General features: G+C 45.8%; 1 protein-coding gene across 1 annotated transcript in view; it reads right to left on the bottom strand.

The window, feature by feature from the left end:
• Positions 1–17,196, bottom strand: part of FRMD4A (FERM domain containing 4A) — a 644,478-nt gene that overhangs the window by 410,941 nt on the left and 216,341 nt on the right. The window lies entirely within an intron of this gene.

The raw sequence follows: 17,196 nt of genomic DNA, 5'->3' as shown, positions 1-17,196 counted from the left end.
CCAAAGTGGCAACTTTAGCTGCTGCACCATAACACCCACACCCTCACCCTTCTATTCTTGAGGGAAAAAGCAGCAAGCTTTCTGCTATGGTGTCAGTATCTGCAAAGTTCCTAGGTTGAGATCCAATCCCCCATTTATCGATATTAAGAGGTGGGGCCTGTGGGAGGTGATCAGGACCGGATTGGCCCTGCAGAATGGGATTAGCACCTTTGCCTGAGTCCTGAGGCAGCTCCTTTATCCTCCAGCACAGAGAAGATACCACTCACGGGGAATGGGCCCTCACCAGACACCGAATCTGCTGCTGGCTTCAGCTTGCACTTCCCAGCCTCCACAACTGTGAGCGATAAATTCCGTTGTTTGAAGTTACCCAGTCTAAGGTATTTTGTTATAGCAACCTGAACGGATTAATGGATTAGCTGAGTTCCTTTCCCTGGCAGCAAATGTGTACAGAGACTCTCTGATCTCCAAATTCCACTATACAGAGAGAGCGACCAGGATCTGAGTTAATTATGGTTCTCTGAAGACTTTGTCCTCCAGTTGACGAGAAGGACTAAAACAGTAGGAATATTATTAATTATGATGGAGTGAGCATTTGGTGCAGTGGTTAGGACGCTGCTTGGGACACATACATCTCTTACCAGAGCATCTGGGTTCAAGTCCTGGATGCACTTCTGATCCAGCTTCTTGCTAATGTACACCCCGGTAGACAGCAGGTGATGGCTCAAGTCCCGGGGTCCCTGCCACCCTTGTGGAAGACATGGACTGAGTTTGGGCTCCTGGCTTCAGCGCAGCTCAGCCCAAGCTATTGCAGGCATTTGTGAATCAGTGGATTCACCAAAGATCTCTCTCTCTTTTCTCCCTCTTTCTCCACTATTCAAAATAAAATAGAACAAAAATAAAATCAATTATTATGATAATAATAAAGCAGTATTTGCTAAGCACTAGCTATGTGCTAGGGAAATATCATAAACACTTTTAAGTGATTCATGTTTTTCTTTTAATTAATCAATTTGTTAGAGAGACAGTGAGCAAGGGCTCCCATTGTTGGTTCACTTCCCAGTGCCCACAACAGCTGGCCAGGGTCAGGGGAATGAAGATGGAAGCCAGGAAGTCAATAAGGGTCTCCAACATGGGCATCATGGACCCAACGACTTGAGCTGTCACCTGCTGCCTCCCAGGGTGCATGGTAGCAGGTAAACCCAAGAGCTCCAATAGGGTGTGTAGCATCTTAACCACTAGGCTAAACGCCCATCCAATGAACTATCTTTTAATTTTCACAGTACTGTTTAAGATACCATCATTATCTCTCTCTCTCTTTTTTTTTTTTTATAGGCAGAATGCACAGTGAGAGAGAGACGGAGACAGAGAGAAAGGTCTTCCTTTTCCGTTGGTTCACCCTCCAATGGCTGCCGCGGCCGGCGCACCGCACTGATCCGATGGCAGGAGCCAGGAGCCAGGTGCTTCTCCTGGTCTCCCGTGTGGGTGCAGGGCCCAAGCACTTGGGCCATCCTCCACTGCACTCCCGGGCCATAGCCGAGAGCTGGCCTGGAAGAGCGGCAACTGGGACAGAACCGGCGCCCCGACCGGGACTAGAACTCGGTGTGCCGGCGCCGCAAGGTGGAGGATTAGCCTAGTGAGCCGCGGCGCTGGACCGTTTTCTCTCTTACAAAGGAGGGAGTGGAATGTTCAAGGTCAAACTGCTAATCTATGTCGGAACTAAGATTGAAATTTCGGAATGTAGATTGAGTGTTTTTGGTTATCGTTATGGGTGTATTACCATCTTAGGGGGTTTGTTGTGTATATAATTTCCTTTCTATTCCCATTTTCTCTCATTAGATTGCTGCGATAGCCTTCAAAAGGTGACCCTGACACCTTCGTGTTCCAACAAATCCATCCCCGTAAATTGCCACTACAGAATTAGACTTAAAACCCAACTCTGCTCTCTCAAATATCTCCAAATTCTCAATGGCTCCTTCCACTCGACTGCTAACATAAACATTTCTGAACAGGATGAGGCTCCAGGAACCTGGTATCCTGTTGCCCTCCTAGCACCCATTTGGACATCTCTGACTAGGATTCTGTCGCTCCCCCTCTTCGTGGAGGAGCAACACTAAGCCCTGCCTAGGCTTCATATCCGAGTCACGGCACCATTATGTCGCTCCCCCTCTTCATGGAGGAACGACACAGGACCCTGCGCTGTTCTTTCGTCTGCTCGGCCCTCCCCGGGTTTGCTGCTGGTTCTTCCCGGGTTGGCTACTATCCCTTCCACCTCCGTGGAAGGGCAGTTCCCCCTGGCCACATTCCCCACTTCCGCAGGGGAGCGGCACACCGCCGGCCGGCCGGCTCTCTCAGGGGCTGCACAGGTGTTCCTCCAGCTAGATGTTCCCCTTAGATGTTCCTCATAGATGTTCCTCGTAGATGTTCCTGGTGCATGTCGTCTCTCTCCTCCTTTATAGTCCTCCTCCGCCAATCCTAACTCGGCTGCCCACACGCCGAGTACGCTGCTCTCCAATCAGGAGCAAGTCCTACAGTTTATTGGTTGAACTGGAGGCAGCTGGGTAGAAGCTGTTTTCTCCTCTCCCAGCGCCATATTGTAGGAGAGCAGATGCATAGAATAAGTCTTAATTCCAGTAACAGTCTAGTCCGAGCTGCTCCCCACAGAGGAGAGCAGATGCATAGAATAAGTCTTAATTCCAGTAACTCAGTCCAGTCCAGGTTGCTCCCCACAGATCCCCCTTTCTTTTTATTTTTGGCGTTGATACGCGCCTGTCTTCGGTGCCCCGTGGCACACACTCTGCTTTACTTGCTAGAGTTGCCACAGGCTCTTACAAGTCCTATCAGGCAAACCGAATCCGGGTCCTCTCTTCGCCATGTTGTGAGGAGGTTTTTAGGCGCTGATGCGTGCCTGTGTTCGGTGCCCTGCAGCGCATGCTCTGCTCTGCTAGAACTGCCTGCAGGTGCTTACAAAACCTATCAGGCAAACCGAATCCAAGCCTTCTCATTGCCGTATTGTGGGGGAGACTTATTAGTGTTGGTTTGTGCCTATCTTCGGTGACCTGCAGCTCATGCTTTGGTCGAGCTGCTTGCTGGTGCTTACCACCTTAAATCAGGCAGACCGAATCCAAGCTCTCTCATTGCCATGCTGTGGGGAGGCCTTACTTCTCTATTTCTCTATCTCCGGGCATTCCTATTTCTCCCATTCCACTTCTATCTTCCAGCATTCCTATTTCTCTCACTTTACTTCTAAACTTCTGTTTCTCTTATCCCCGCGGCTTCCCGGCGCCTCGCCCCGCCGGCGGGTTCCCGGCTCTGCGCGCACGCTCCGCGGTCTCCACGCACTTCGCGCCCGCACCACGGCCTCGCGCGCCAGCCCCGTGTTCCCTATCTATTCACGCCCCGTGCTCTCTCTGCACGCGGCGGCTTCCGCGAATGTTTCTGCCACCACCGGCATTCAGTCCAAGTTCCCCGGACTAACCTGGCGAATCCTGGTGGCCCACGTCTCTGCCTCTGGTTCCAGATCTTCGCCTCTTGCTCCCCGGGGTGACTTGAAGAATTCCAAGGTGGCTTATGTCTCCACCTCGGCCTGCACTCGCGGCTTCATCCTCCCTAACATTTTTCTCTACAAGGTATGTTTCCTTAAGTTTTCTTCCAACAATATTCCTCTCATTTCTCCTGGCTACTCCCCACAGTCCGTATCCGAGTCCAAGCCTCCTCCAGGTTTCACTTTCGCTTTCAATCTCCTAGCTTCCCCGCCATAGTCCGCATCCGAGTCTATGAAAGCTTTCACTTTCGCTTTCAATCCTAACTTCTTTCCCACAGTCCATATCCGAGTCTCTGCCTAGGCTTTCAATAGCTTCTTCCGGCACCTAGGCTCTTTGCTAGTCTCTCTCTCCGGTATTTTCCTGCTTCTTCCCTCCTAGGTTTCCTATCCGTCCTAGGTTTCCTATCCGAGCTAGGTTTCCTAATCCGAGTCACGGCACCATTATGTCGCTCCCCCTCTTCGTGGAGGAGCAACACTAAGCCCTGCCTAGGCTTCATATCCGAGTCACGGCACCATTATGTCGCTCCCCCTCTTCATGGAGGAACGACACAGGACCCTGCGCTGTTCTTTCGTCTGCTCGGCCCTCCCCGGGTTTGCTGCTGGTTCTTCCCGGGTTGGCTACTATCCCTTCCACCTCCGTGGAAGGGCAGTTCCCCCTGGCCACATTCCCCACTTCCGCAGGGGAGCGGCACACCGCCGGCCGGCCGGCTCTCTCGGGGGCTGCACAGGTGTTCCTCCAGCTAGATGTTCCCCTTAGATGTTCCTCATAGATGTTCCTCGTAGATGTTCCTGGTGCATGTCGTCTCTCTCCTCCTTTATAGTCCTCCTCCGCCAATCCTAACTCGGCTGCCCACACGCCGAGTACGCTGCTCTCCAATCAGGAGCAAGTCCTACAGTTTATTGGTTGAACTGGAGGCAGCTGGGTAGAAGCTGTTTTCTCCTCTCCCAGCGCCATATTGTAGGAGAGCAGATGCATAGAATAAGTCTTAATTCCAGTAACAGTCTAGTCCGAGCTGCTCCCCACAGAGGAGAGCAGATGCATAGAATAAGTCTTAATTCCAGTAACTCAGTCCAGTCCAGGTTGCTCCCCACAGATTCAAAAGGTCCGAGACCCCAGTTCACACCGCAGCCCTCCCTTGTTTTGCCTTGCTCAGGCCACATTGTGCAGTGGGTGCAAACATGAGCTTTGCTGTCAAGTAGGCCTGGACTAGGGGAACCTTGGACTAGTTATGCAACTAGTTTTGTTCATCTGACTACATGCACTGTTGAGAGCATCCACAGAAACCCCAGATGCATTCACTTAGCATAGCTCCGGGCACATGGTATTTAGGAAAGAGAAACTTTTTATTCACCTTAAGGAATTCTGCCCTTTTCTTAGATCTGTGTTTCAGCCACACTCAGGCATGGAGACTTGGATATATCTCAGCTGAGCCTCAGATTCCCCTAATGTAAAGTTCTTGCCTGATTTTGGGCTTAATCTCCAAACCCATACTTATGGTTCAACTTTCCTCTTAGTCCTAGTGCTTATGTAACCTAATTGCCTCTTTCAGATGTATCCACTAAAGCAGTTATTATGGTCTAAATATACAGGGCACAGCCAGGAAAAAAGATGAAAGGTAGAAGAAGGAAAAATTAGAAAGCACAAAGAATGTAATTATGATCAAAATACTACTCATCAAACACTATGTGTTAAATCCAGCTTTACATGATTTATGTGTATTTACTTATTAAATCCTAAAACGGTGCTATGATTTCTACTGTCCCCCCTTTTACAGGTGGAGATGTTAATGCTTAGTATTTATAATTTCTTTTTTAAACAAATATTTATTTATTTGTTTGAAAGATAGAGTTACAGAGAGGCAGAGAGAGAGAGGGAGATACAGAGAGAGAGAGGTCTTCCATCCGTTGATTCCCCAGATGGCTGGAGCTATGCCAATCTGAAGCCAAAAGCCCAAAGCATCTTCCAGGTCTCCCACATGGGTGCAGGGGCCCAAGGACTTGGGCCATCTTCCACTGCCTTCCCAGGCCATAGCAGAGAGCTGGATGGGAAGAGGAGCAACCAGGACTAGAACCAGCGCCCAAATGGGATGCCGGCGACACAGACTGGGACTTTAACCTGCTGTGCCATAGCGCTGATCCAAGAATGAGTAATTTCTAAGTGTGGCAAGCGTCCGGCCTAGGAGATGCTGCTTGGAATGCTCCCATCCCATATCGAGTGTGTGGGGGTATCAGTCCTGGCTCAGCTACTGATTCTGACTTCCTGCTAATGTACTACCTGGGAGGCAGCAGGTGATGGCTCTAGTCATTTGCACCTCAGTCACCTATGTATTTATGTGGGAGACACAGATTGAGTTCCTAGCTGCTGGCTCCAGCCTGGGCCACTCCTGGCTGTTCTGGACAAAGATATTCATTCTCTCTATCTCTCTCTCTCTCTCTCTCTGCTGTCTCTCTGTCTTTCTAATTAAATAAATATTAACTTCGAAGTAACAGAGCTTGATTAGGACCATGGTCTAAATTTAGCTTTAGGGCCTGGGTTCTAAGTACGCGCCTTTTCCTTCCACTTCAATCTTTTGACCTCCCCCTGAATTCCCTGTCCCTGTCATCTGTGCAAACTCTTGAATAGATCACAGATCTCTGGTTATCATTCCCAGGGTGCCTGACTTTGGGGGTTCACATACTTCTTGTTTTACAGTCAGCTCAGCAGAGCCAGCCACTGTGCCAGTCTCCCTAGCATTTAAGTTAGCTGCATTTCTGCCCTTCTTTGACTCAGCTGAACGTATGAATTTGGAATCAGGTAAAACATGTGGTGAAAGAAATGTTTTTCATTTTCTGTTGCCATTTTATATGAAGAAACATCGAGGCTGGAACTTAAAAAAAATTCATTAGAAACATTTGGCTATAGGGGAGAGTGCAGATAGACTCCCTGTCATGAATATTTTCAAATTATTCTCTTCCTGTCTGCAAGGGTGGGGGTGGGGTGGGAGTGGGGTGGGTTCTTGGAAATGCTATTTCCAAGAGACTTTAGCTCTCTGCATTTCCTCCTCCTAAAATCATGACTAAATGACAGAGAGCAGCCTTTCTATGTGCAATCTAGACTCCAGGATGTGTGATTTTAAATACCCCCTGAGTCTCAGGGAGCAACCACACAATCAAGGCAGTCTGAGAAAAATCAAGTCTGTTCAAGATTATTTCATGCTAGAAACGAAGCATGTGATTTTTTTCCTACTTGATGGGATTTTCGGGAGATTTCAGTACCAACCCACCCATGCCACACTTCCTCACATTTCCTAGGTTTTCCAATGATCAGAGAAAATAAACGTTTAAGGAAAAATGGATCATTTGTTCGCTTAAGTGGGAAAACTCTGAACAAGAAGTTTGAAGTGTTAGATCCAATTTTCCCTCCGTCCTTCCTGGCTGTGTCACTTTGGGCAAGTCTGGCACCCTCACATGGCCCAGGTTTATGGGCGGGATGGAGATGTGTATTTAGATTCTAGCCTCCCAATTTCAGGCATTCCCACAAGAACTTCTGACATTCCAAGGTCCTCCACACCACCTGCCCACCCTGCCTTTCTATTCACACAGTCTGCTTTATCTGTTATGTATTGTACATTTTAAGAATCCCCCACATAGGGGCTGGCATCATAGCACAATAGGTTAAGCCACTACTTCCAATGCCAGCTCCCACACTAGAGGGCTGGATTGAGTCCTGGCTGGTCCGCTTCCCATCCAGTTCCCTGCTCATGTGCCTGGAAAAGCAGAAGAGGTGGTCCAAGTGCTTAGGCTCCTGCCACTCACATGGGAAACCTAGATGGTGTTCCTGGCTCCTGGCTTTGACCTGGCCCAGTCATGGCCGTTGTGATCATTTGGGGAACAAAGCAGTGGATGGAAGATCTGTCTCTCCCTCTCTCTGTAACTCTGCTTTCAAATAAATAATCTCTTCAAAAAAAATCTCCCAGTTATTTATATTTTAAAATATTTCATTTATAACAACAAAAAAAAGTCTGAAAACCTCTGGGCGAGGTACTAGCTAGCTCCCTTCTCACCAGTGATTTCCTAATGCTTTGGTCCAAAGAGTCACGCACCTCATTAGGAATTTCTGGTCAACAATGGTAATGGACTGTGATTCCATAAAATTGTAATCAAGCTGAAACATTCCTATTGCCTAGAGACACGGTCGGCATTGCATGGTGCAATGCATTCCGCACGTGTTTGTGGTGATGCTGGTGTACACAAACCTACTGTGCTGCCAGCTGTAGGAAAGTGTGGCACATACAATTACGTGCAAGACGTACAATTATGTACAATACTCGATAATGGTAGCGGACAATTACGCCATGGTTTACGTAGTTACAATGCTAAAGCTTTAATTGTTATTTTAAAATGCAGTCCTACTTACAAAAACAGAGGGTGACTGTAAGACACTCAGCAGCCACAGAGCTCTCATGTTTACCTTGTCTCTCGATGTCATTCAGAAGCCACGTGGAGTGACTGAGCCACATCGCCTAGGTTCGGGTAAGTGCTAACTGTGCATTTCTCAGGACACATCGCCACTGTTATGAGACGCACGAGTGCACCATGTCTCAAGAAGACTGTAGGATCTTCTAGAACATCTTATAGCCATCTTTCTTGGGACAAGGAAACCAGGCAAACTAATCTGCAGGAGTTAACTATGCTTTCCAGACTTTTTCTAAAGAGTTTCTTGCTGCAGGATTTGTTATATGAGCGGGTACATCAGGTCTATGTGGCCTGCTCCTCCAAAGATCCTTCCGCAGATGCTCACCAGTGACTGAAATTCCACTCGCACCCATTTATTACAGCGTAGGTAGGAATCAGTTTTCACAGAACTTCTGAGATAGGTGGAGAGAAGCGGGGGAGATGGCACTGGGAACCAAGGGAGAAAAGGTATCAGCTAAAAGACAAAAAAATGGTACAGAAAGGAGATGAAGAGGAAACCCATGAGCATTATACTCCTATGTGGTGCCGTGTGAATGGTCACCACCCCTAAACTTGTGAACTTCTGCCTTCAAGGACCACTGCCCTCTAACACAACACAGCCCAAGACAACACAGTACAGCACTCCCTCCTGAGGAACAAAGCCTACAAACTCTTCACAGAACAAATCACAGAGGTACAGCCTCTTCCTCCTCCCTTCCGCTTCCTTCTGGTACTTTCTGTCAAGGTCATCTCACCTGATGTCAAGCAATGTTCCTTCATATGTTGATGACCATCAAGCTGAGCTCTCCCTAGAACCTAAGTGAGAGCATCTAGCTGCTTTTATCGGATTTAAGTCAAACTCACAGGCCGACATGCTTTGAGAGAATAGAAGAGGCAAATTCCTTCCGAGTTAAGCGCCTTTAGAGCAAACAGGAGCTGCAAAGGAGCTCTGACAAAGCCATGGGAAAAGAACACCATTGGAGTCGTTCACAGATTGCAAGGTGCTTTCTTAAGTGACAGGCCCTCGCGTTCCCACACCGGCAGTAACTGTCCCGGAATATGCATTCATAGCATGTAGCTTAATCTCTCTCCAGAGACAGACTGAATAATGCCCTGCTCATTTCTTATTAACCAAGCTTTTGATTACACAGGTATGTCGGGGCACCCTGACCACGGACGATCAAGACCCAATTGACACTCCCCTAATGCAGGAGACATTGGCCTCTATTACAATTCACAGTGTAAAAGCTTTGGGTAGTCAGCCAATTTTTACATGAAAGAATACCTCTGAGAAGCCTTCCCTCAGCGTGATTGTTCCCTGTAAATTCCTAAATTTCATACACAGAAAATATCTGAACTTCCACAGCTTGCTCAATTCGAGGTATTTGGCTTCTGCTATAGCATTATGGAGGCTTGGAGCTAGGGAGAAGAAAGGAAATCCTGAAACGTATTGAAAAGAGCAGGGCTTGGGTGTCTCCTATTGGCATGTAGCCCTTAAATAAATCTGACAGCTCAATTTTCCAATATGATACGCAGGAAATATGAAATTAGCTCCCAATTACATCCAGTATGGTGATTATGTGCGCAGGAGGCCTCATGCAGGACAACTTGTCACAGCCACTTCCCGAAGCTTTCTTTTCGGGAATTCAAAACCCAGCCTAGGAAAGATCGGAAGCATCTAAAAAAAAAAGTCAAAGACAACGAAAAGATTTACTTGTTATTCGGTTGGGCGTCACTCATGCCTGCTTTCACCTTTATACAAGGGTCTCCGCCACAGCAGGTACCACTGCGGAAGTGACACGGAACGACAGTGTCAGCCCCCATACTCTTCATCCTCTTCTGCATGTATAGGAATCAGATCCACAGCGTGCCGTTCTCGAAAACACAGTGCAAATGCACCTCACACACACGGGGGATGTTAACTGAAAGGCCCCGGAAACAGGAGGGGTGCAGCGCTCTCTCCCCTACTCTTCACTGCAGCCTGGAACACGGATGTGATACCGGGGACTCCAGTAGCTACTTGGGGCCAGGAGGAGATACACGGAGGATGGCAGAGAAGTCAAACACCAGAGGCTGTGGTGACAAAAGAGCCTCCATGACAGCCCTAAATTGTCCGTCCCAGGACTGCTTTTTCACAGAAGACAAATGTCTATCTTGTTTAGGCCACAATTAGTAACTCCAATAAACCTTAGTTTTTCTATTATGTGCAGCCGAATGTAAGCCTCATAGTCAAAAGGGCTGTCTTTCAAAAGACACCCTAACGAGCACCAGAGAGGAAACCTGTTGAAGTGAAATGGACACTATGAGAAATACTGACTTGATCAGCCCTTGTCCTGACTGTTGATGAGCAACTTAATACTTTATCCCTTTTAGTATTTTTTTGTTCTACTTAATACTGTTGGTTGAACTCTGTGATTAACACACAATTATTCTTAGGTGTTTAAATTTAACTGAAAAGTGATCCCTGTTAAATATAAGAGTGGGAATGAGAGGGAGGAGAGGTACAATTTGGGACATGCTCAAGCTGACTTGCCCCAAATGGTAGAGTTAGAATCGTGCCAGGGGATTCCAATTCAATCCCATCAAGGTGGCATGTACCAATGCCATCTCACTAGTCCAAGTGATCGATTTCTGTTCACAATTGACCACACTGATAGGTCTAAGAGTCAAAGGGACCTAAATGAAAGATCTCTGTGAGTGAGATCCCAGTAGAAAGAACGGGCCATCAAAGAAGGAGGTACCTTTCTCTGAAGGGAGGAGAGAACTTCCACTTTGACTATGACCTTGTCTAAAGAAGATCGGAGTTGGTGAACTCACAAGGCTTCCATAGCCTTGGCAACTCATGACTAGAGCCTAGGGAGATTACTGACGCCATAAACAAGAGTGTCAAATTGTTAAGTCAACAACAGGAGTCACTGTGCACTTACTCCTCATGTAGGATTTCTGTCCTTAATGTGTTTTTCAATGTGAATTAATGCTATAACTAGTACTGAAACAGTATTTTACACTTTGTGTTTTTGTGTGGGTGCAAACTGATGAAATCTTTACTTAATATATACTAAACTTATCTTCTGTATATAAAGATAATTGAAAATGAATCTTGATGTGAATGGAATGGGAGAGGGAGAGGGAGTGGGAGATGGGAGGGTTGCAGGTGGGAGGGAGGTTATGGGGGAAAAAGCCATTGTAATCCATAAACTATACTTTGAAAATTTATATTTACCAAATAAAAGTTTAAAAAAAGGATTTATTTATTTGTTTGAAAGAGTTACACAGAGAGAGAAGGAGAAGCAGAGAGAGAGAGAGAGAGAGGTCTTCCATCCACTGGTTCACTCCCCAACTGGCCACAATGACCAGAGCTGCACTGAATCTGAAGCCAGGAGCCAGGAGCTTCCTCTGGGCCTCCCACACGGGTGCAGGTGCTCATGCACTTGGGTCATCTTCTACTGCTTTGCAGAGAGCTGGATTGGAAGTGGAGCAGCTGGGTCACGAATTGTCACCCACATGCGATGCCAGCACTGCAGGAGACAGCTTTACCCGCTACGCCACAGCGCCAGCCCCTATACCGGCAGTCTTTAAAGCGTTCTAAGTTGAGCATGCGTCGGAGCAGAGCTGAGATCTGTGTGCCAAGACAGCTTCAAAGGCTCTGGGCAGTATTTAAGGGATCTGTAGTTTCTGTTACACCAAACTCTTTCCCACTCAAGCAGGACTTCTGAGAACGGGTCCCTCTCCCACCATTCCAGAACTTCACACGATGGATATCCTCACAACCCCAGCTCCAGTCTCCATGTAACCACGCTGCGCTCTGCTACTGCCCCTGGCCCATAAGGAATGGATCATACAAAGCGATAAACGCGTTTTCACGGTCACTTGTCTTTGGGCCTCCTGACACTCAAGAAATTTATTGTTGTTCAGAAGCTTGAACACAGTAAGTTTAAGCAACAAAATAAAGTTTGTTGGTTAAGCATTTCCATACTGTCTCTATATAAAATTATTGTAACAGAACTGCTCTAAATACTTTTGGTGGAATATTATATAAATTAATAGATTATCAAGTGTAACATTATGGCTTGTACCTGTGAAAGATACAGATTTAAAGAAAACCATAATGGCATTCTGGCATTAAATAATAATGTCTCAGTTCTTATCAAGTAGTACTTACACTTTTTCAACTATGTATATATGGGGGGTTTTTTTTGTTTTTGTTTTTGTTTTGACAGGCAGAGTGGACAGCGAGAGAGAGAGACAGAGAGGAAGGTCTTCCTTTGCTGTTGGTTCACCCTCCAATGGCTGCTGCGGCCGGCGCACCGCGCTGATCCGATGGCAGGAGCCAGGTGCTTCTCCTGGTCTCCCATGCGAGTACAGGGCCCAAGGACCTGGGCCATCCTCCACTGCACTCCCTGGCCACAGCAGAGAGCTGGCCTGGAAGAGGAGCAGCCGGGACAGAATCCGGCGCCCTGAGCGTGACTAGAACCCAGTGTGCCAGCGCCGCAGGCGGAGGATTATGCTAGTGAGCCACAGCGCGGCCGGCCGTATATGTGTTTTAAAGTATGTTTGCGGAAAGCAGAATTTGAATAAGGTCCATAAACGGCCATTGGCTTTTGTGTCTCTTTTTCAGTCTAGAGAGTCCCCCAGCTCCCTTTCTTTTCCTTGCAAATGCCAAATCTTATTGAACACCCTGGATCATCTGCCTTCACAGTTTCCTGCAGCTTGGATTTAATGAATGGCTCCCTGTGGCGCTACTTAACAAGGTCCTCGGTGCCCCAAGTTTCCTGTATATTTGACAAGTCTACTTCATCAGTAGTGATGTCTGCTTCCACCCAGAGTTATGTCTGGTTTCTTATCTTCTTGTGGTTTATAAAGAATAATAATAAGGATGGTAATGATAATTAAGATCACCTATTGATGATCTTTGCCTGTTAATTCTTTAGGGGTTGTAAATGTTGTCATTCCTCTTGTATCATTCCTTCATCGCTTATTAGTTGGAATGCATCTATAATGGGAAATCCCCCCTTGATTCACTCACTTCTGAAATTGTTCTGCAGTACCCTCCAAAGGAAACCAATGAGTTTACCTAAAGTATCATTATTAATTCACAGATCTGAATGGATCTGACGTGTTTCAATCCATCCATTATAGTTATGATCCTAATTGGTTATCTAATTGTCTGGCAATGGAAGCAAAACATGTACTGGGCTCCTAAACCTGCCTGACACCTTCAGTCCTCGTAGCTTCCTCGCTTCCTGGAGTGACCATCATTAATGAGTTGGCTTCCTTTTAGTGGGATGTGGTATTTAGATACTGCAAAGTGGGAAGGAGAAACACTGATTACTGCAGGAGTACATGTTTCTAAAATTTTGCAAGGGGCATAACTGGGATATTTTTATTTTCATTTAAGTTCAAAATAAGTCATAAATTTTTTTTAACTTTTATTTAATAAATTTAAATTTCCGAAGTACAACTTTTGGATTATAGCGGCTTTTCCCCTCATAACCTCCCTCCCACCCGCAACCATGCCATCTCCCACTACCTCTCCCAACCCATTCGTCATCAAGATTCATTTTCAATTATCTTTATACACAGAAGATCAACTTAGTATATACTAAGAAAAGATTTCAACAGTTTGCACCCACACAGAAACACAAAGTGTAAAGTACTGTTTGAGTACTAGTTATAGCATTAATTCACATAGCACAACACATAAAGCATAGAGAACCTACTTGGGGAGTAAATGCACAGTGACTCCTGTTGTTGATTAACAATTGATATGTCATAAATTTGAATTTCAAATTCACTGTGAAAACTAGATAGCTTCACTTAATCTCATCAACATTTGCATTGCCAAAAACCTGAACCAACACCATTACTCATTTGGTATAACCACACAATTCACACAATAGCTTCGGAATAATAAAATCACCACTGTCAACACCAGTGACTGATAATAACATTAGACCTTTTTTTTTTTTAAAGTAACTTTGTACTTAGGGTTGTATAATGAGGCTACTGTGAATTAAAAGATGCCTTCGGGGCCAGTGCTGTGGAGTAGCGGGTAAAGCCAGCATCCCATATGGGTGCCGGTTCGAATCTCGGCTGCTCCACTTCCGGTCCCACTCTCTGCTGTGGCTTGGGAAAGCAGTGGGAGATGGCCCAAGTCCTTAGGCCCCTGCACCCATGTAGGAGACCCAGAAGAGTCTCCTGGCTCCTGGCTTCAGATCGGCCCAGCTCTGGCTGCATGGCCATTAGCGGAGTGAACCAGCAGATAGAAGGCCCCACTCTCTCTCTGCCTCTGCCTCTCTATAACTTTGCCTTTCAAATAAGTAAATAAATAAATCGTTAAAAATAAAACATACCTTAAATATTTCCTCTGTCTAGGCAATCAATTACATACACATTGAGGTTGATTTTATTTTATTTTTGAGTATTTAGGGGTTGATTATTTAAAATTCATTTTTAATAATTAGGTATTGTATGTATAAGTCTAAATTTATAGAACAAGGTATAGTTAAGAGCCATAGATTCTATCACTGTCTCAATTATCTTATTCCAATTTTTCCTATAAGTTTCCATTCTGTGTGTAATTGGTGAATAAATTAAATTGCTTAATTTTTAAAATATAAAAACACATGTGTATATACGCAATCTTTCTTTCCCTGGAAAATAGTACACACTCTCATTTCACTTTTTCATATTTCAACATATACTGGAAATCACTCTGTAATCACTTAAAAGGAAGTTATCCATTGCTTAACAGAGCTACAAAACCTTCCTTCATGTGGTTAGATCACAGTTTATTTACACAGACATGTATCAATAAACATTTGGGTTAGTTCAAGTTGATTTTTCTTTCTTTCTATTATAAATAATGCTGCAATGAGTAGCCTTAGAGATATGTGTTTTTGTATTTTTGCCCAACTATGTTAGGGACAGATCTCTAGAGGTGGGCCAGAGAATAAATGCGTATGTTATTTTGCTATGAATGTTGTCAAATCTCTCTCCAATGGGGCCGTACCCTTCTGCATTCCCATCAGCAATATTTGGAAGTGCCTGATTCTTCACAGTCTCACCCATAGGGTTCATTGCCAAACTTTTGGATTTTTGTCCCTCTGCTAGTTAAAACATGGTATTTCAGTGCAGCTTTCCTTATCATCTCGCTTATTATGAGTGAGGCTGACATCTCTCCTAGCTTTCAGGTAAGAGTGCTTTCAAACACATCTGCAGTGCTGTATTATTATCTAGCTCTCATTGGTGGGTTGTAGTTTGCGGTATGGAAGTGCGTCCCGGCTGGCTACTCAATTCTTGGCTTACTCTGAATACAGATGGCATCTGAGGGCTCGGGAAGTCCCTTCTTTTTGGGAATTGTACACTCAAAGGGAGCTGCGCTCTCTGAAGCTCAAACCCTTTGGCATATCTGGGTCAAACGATGGAAAACATGTCTAAGCCGGAATGTCGCCTTTGTGAACACCCATGTAGAGCTTCGCTATTTATTCTCATGAGAATCTGTCGCAACAGACACTATACTTGTCTTCATCAAGAACGTAACCAAATGAGACAGTCCTGCTTAGCAAAAAGGAGGATTGGAGAGATGCTTGTGTGACAGGGCTTAGAGAAGGAACAGACTCACAAGTGGGTCTCCACAGATAACTGACGAGCTGGGGAACTGAAGAATTCTAAGTATGCCCCCTCAAATTTGCTGAAGAAATTAAATAGAATGCTACGTGAAGAACAGGGACAAATTGAAAAACAACTGACAGAAGAAAACTGCTCTATAGAAACCAAGTCCACTGAGCAAGCCGGAAGAGGCAGGAGCAAAATTTCTACACACTCCTGCAGTCCCAAAGTCCCAAGCTGCAACCATGCCTCCGATCTTTGCAACCCACGTAATTTTTCACATCTTTCAGATTTTTTGATACGGTTTGCTATTTGGGCACTTTCATGATTATATCCAATTTAGCACCTTACTGCTCATCTTGTCATGTATCGCTCTTTATTTGGATTCCTGTAGGAGTTTGCTGCCTCCATTGTAGCTAGAAGGCTCTGCAAGGTTTGAATACGCTGAGAAATTTCAAGTCCCTCAGCTTCCAGAACAGCAGCATTCACACACACTTGCTGGATTCAGCAACAAATATGGACTAAGGAGGTGTGAACGGAACGAAAACATCTTAGCACAAACCCCAGACCCACGTCTCTGGCAAAGCCATGGGTGAGAAGCTGTGGCGTGCAGAGGCTGAGAAGGCATCATTCACTAATTCCCCACCGTCCGCTCCCCAGTAGAGCTAAGGTCTGGGCTGATTCTCTGTGATGAGTGTTACTATTATCATTTTTTTTTTTGTTTTGTTTTTTGACAGGCAGAGTGGACAGTGAGAGAGAGAGAGACAGAGAGAAAGGTCTTCCTTTGCCATTGGTTCACCCTCCAACGGCCGCAGTGGCCGGCTTGCTGCGTCTGGCGCACCACGCTAATCCAAAGGCAGGAGCCAGGTGCTTATGTGATGAGTGTTACAAAGAAAGTGAAAGTTCTTCAAGGAACCAGAAGAAACAGCAGCAGGGTGGAAAGCTGGTGCTGAAAGGCGAGGTGAACAGAGAAGGTACGCTTATTCTTCTAAAGGAGGTAAAAGTAGAGGGTTTCCTAATTACAGTCTTCATGTAATTTGAAAGTATTGCTGGGAAGCAAAACATACAATCTAAGGTGTTTACATTTGGTTCTAAGATGCCAGAAAAGTTAGAGCAAAAGTCATTAACAATGGCCGGAGCAGTGGCCCACTAGGCTAATTCTCCACCTGTGGCGCTGGTACCCCAGGTTCTAGTCCCGGTTGGGGTGCCAGGTACTTGTCCCGGTTGCTCCTCTTCCAGTCCAGCTCTCTGCTGTGGCCCAGGAAGGCAGTGGAGGATGGCCCAGGTGCTTTGGCCCTGCACCCCATGGGAGACCAGGAAAAGCACCTGGCTCCTGGCTTCAGATCAGCGCGGTGCGCCGGTGCGCTGGCCACTGGGGTAGTGAACCAACAGAGGGAAGACTTTTCTCTCTGTCTCTCTCTCACTGTCTACAATTCTCTCTCTGTCTCTCTCTATCACTGTCTAACTCTGTCAAAAAAAAAAAAAAAGTCATCAACAACTGGTGTAAAGTATGAGAACTGCCTGAAAATTTTCACTATTTTCACTTCTTATAATTGGTCTCTCCTCTATTCGTAAGTGTTTTATTCCTGAGTCACTGAAAATATTGAAAA

Source organism: Oryctolagus cuniculus, chromosome 13 (genome assembly GCF_051225735.1).
Source record: "Oryctolagus cuniculus isolate XC-2025 breed Fujian yellow rabbit chromosome 13, ASM5122573v1, whole genome shotgun sequence".
NCBI lineage: Eukaryota > Metazoa > Chordata > Mammalia > Lagomorpha > Leporidae > Oryctolagus > Oryctolagus cuniculus.
The sequence above is the reverse complement of the archived record's forward strand: the minus strand, read 5'-3'. Positions and strand labels throughout refer to the sequence as shown.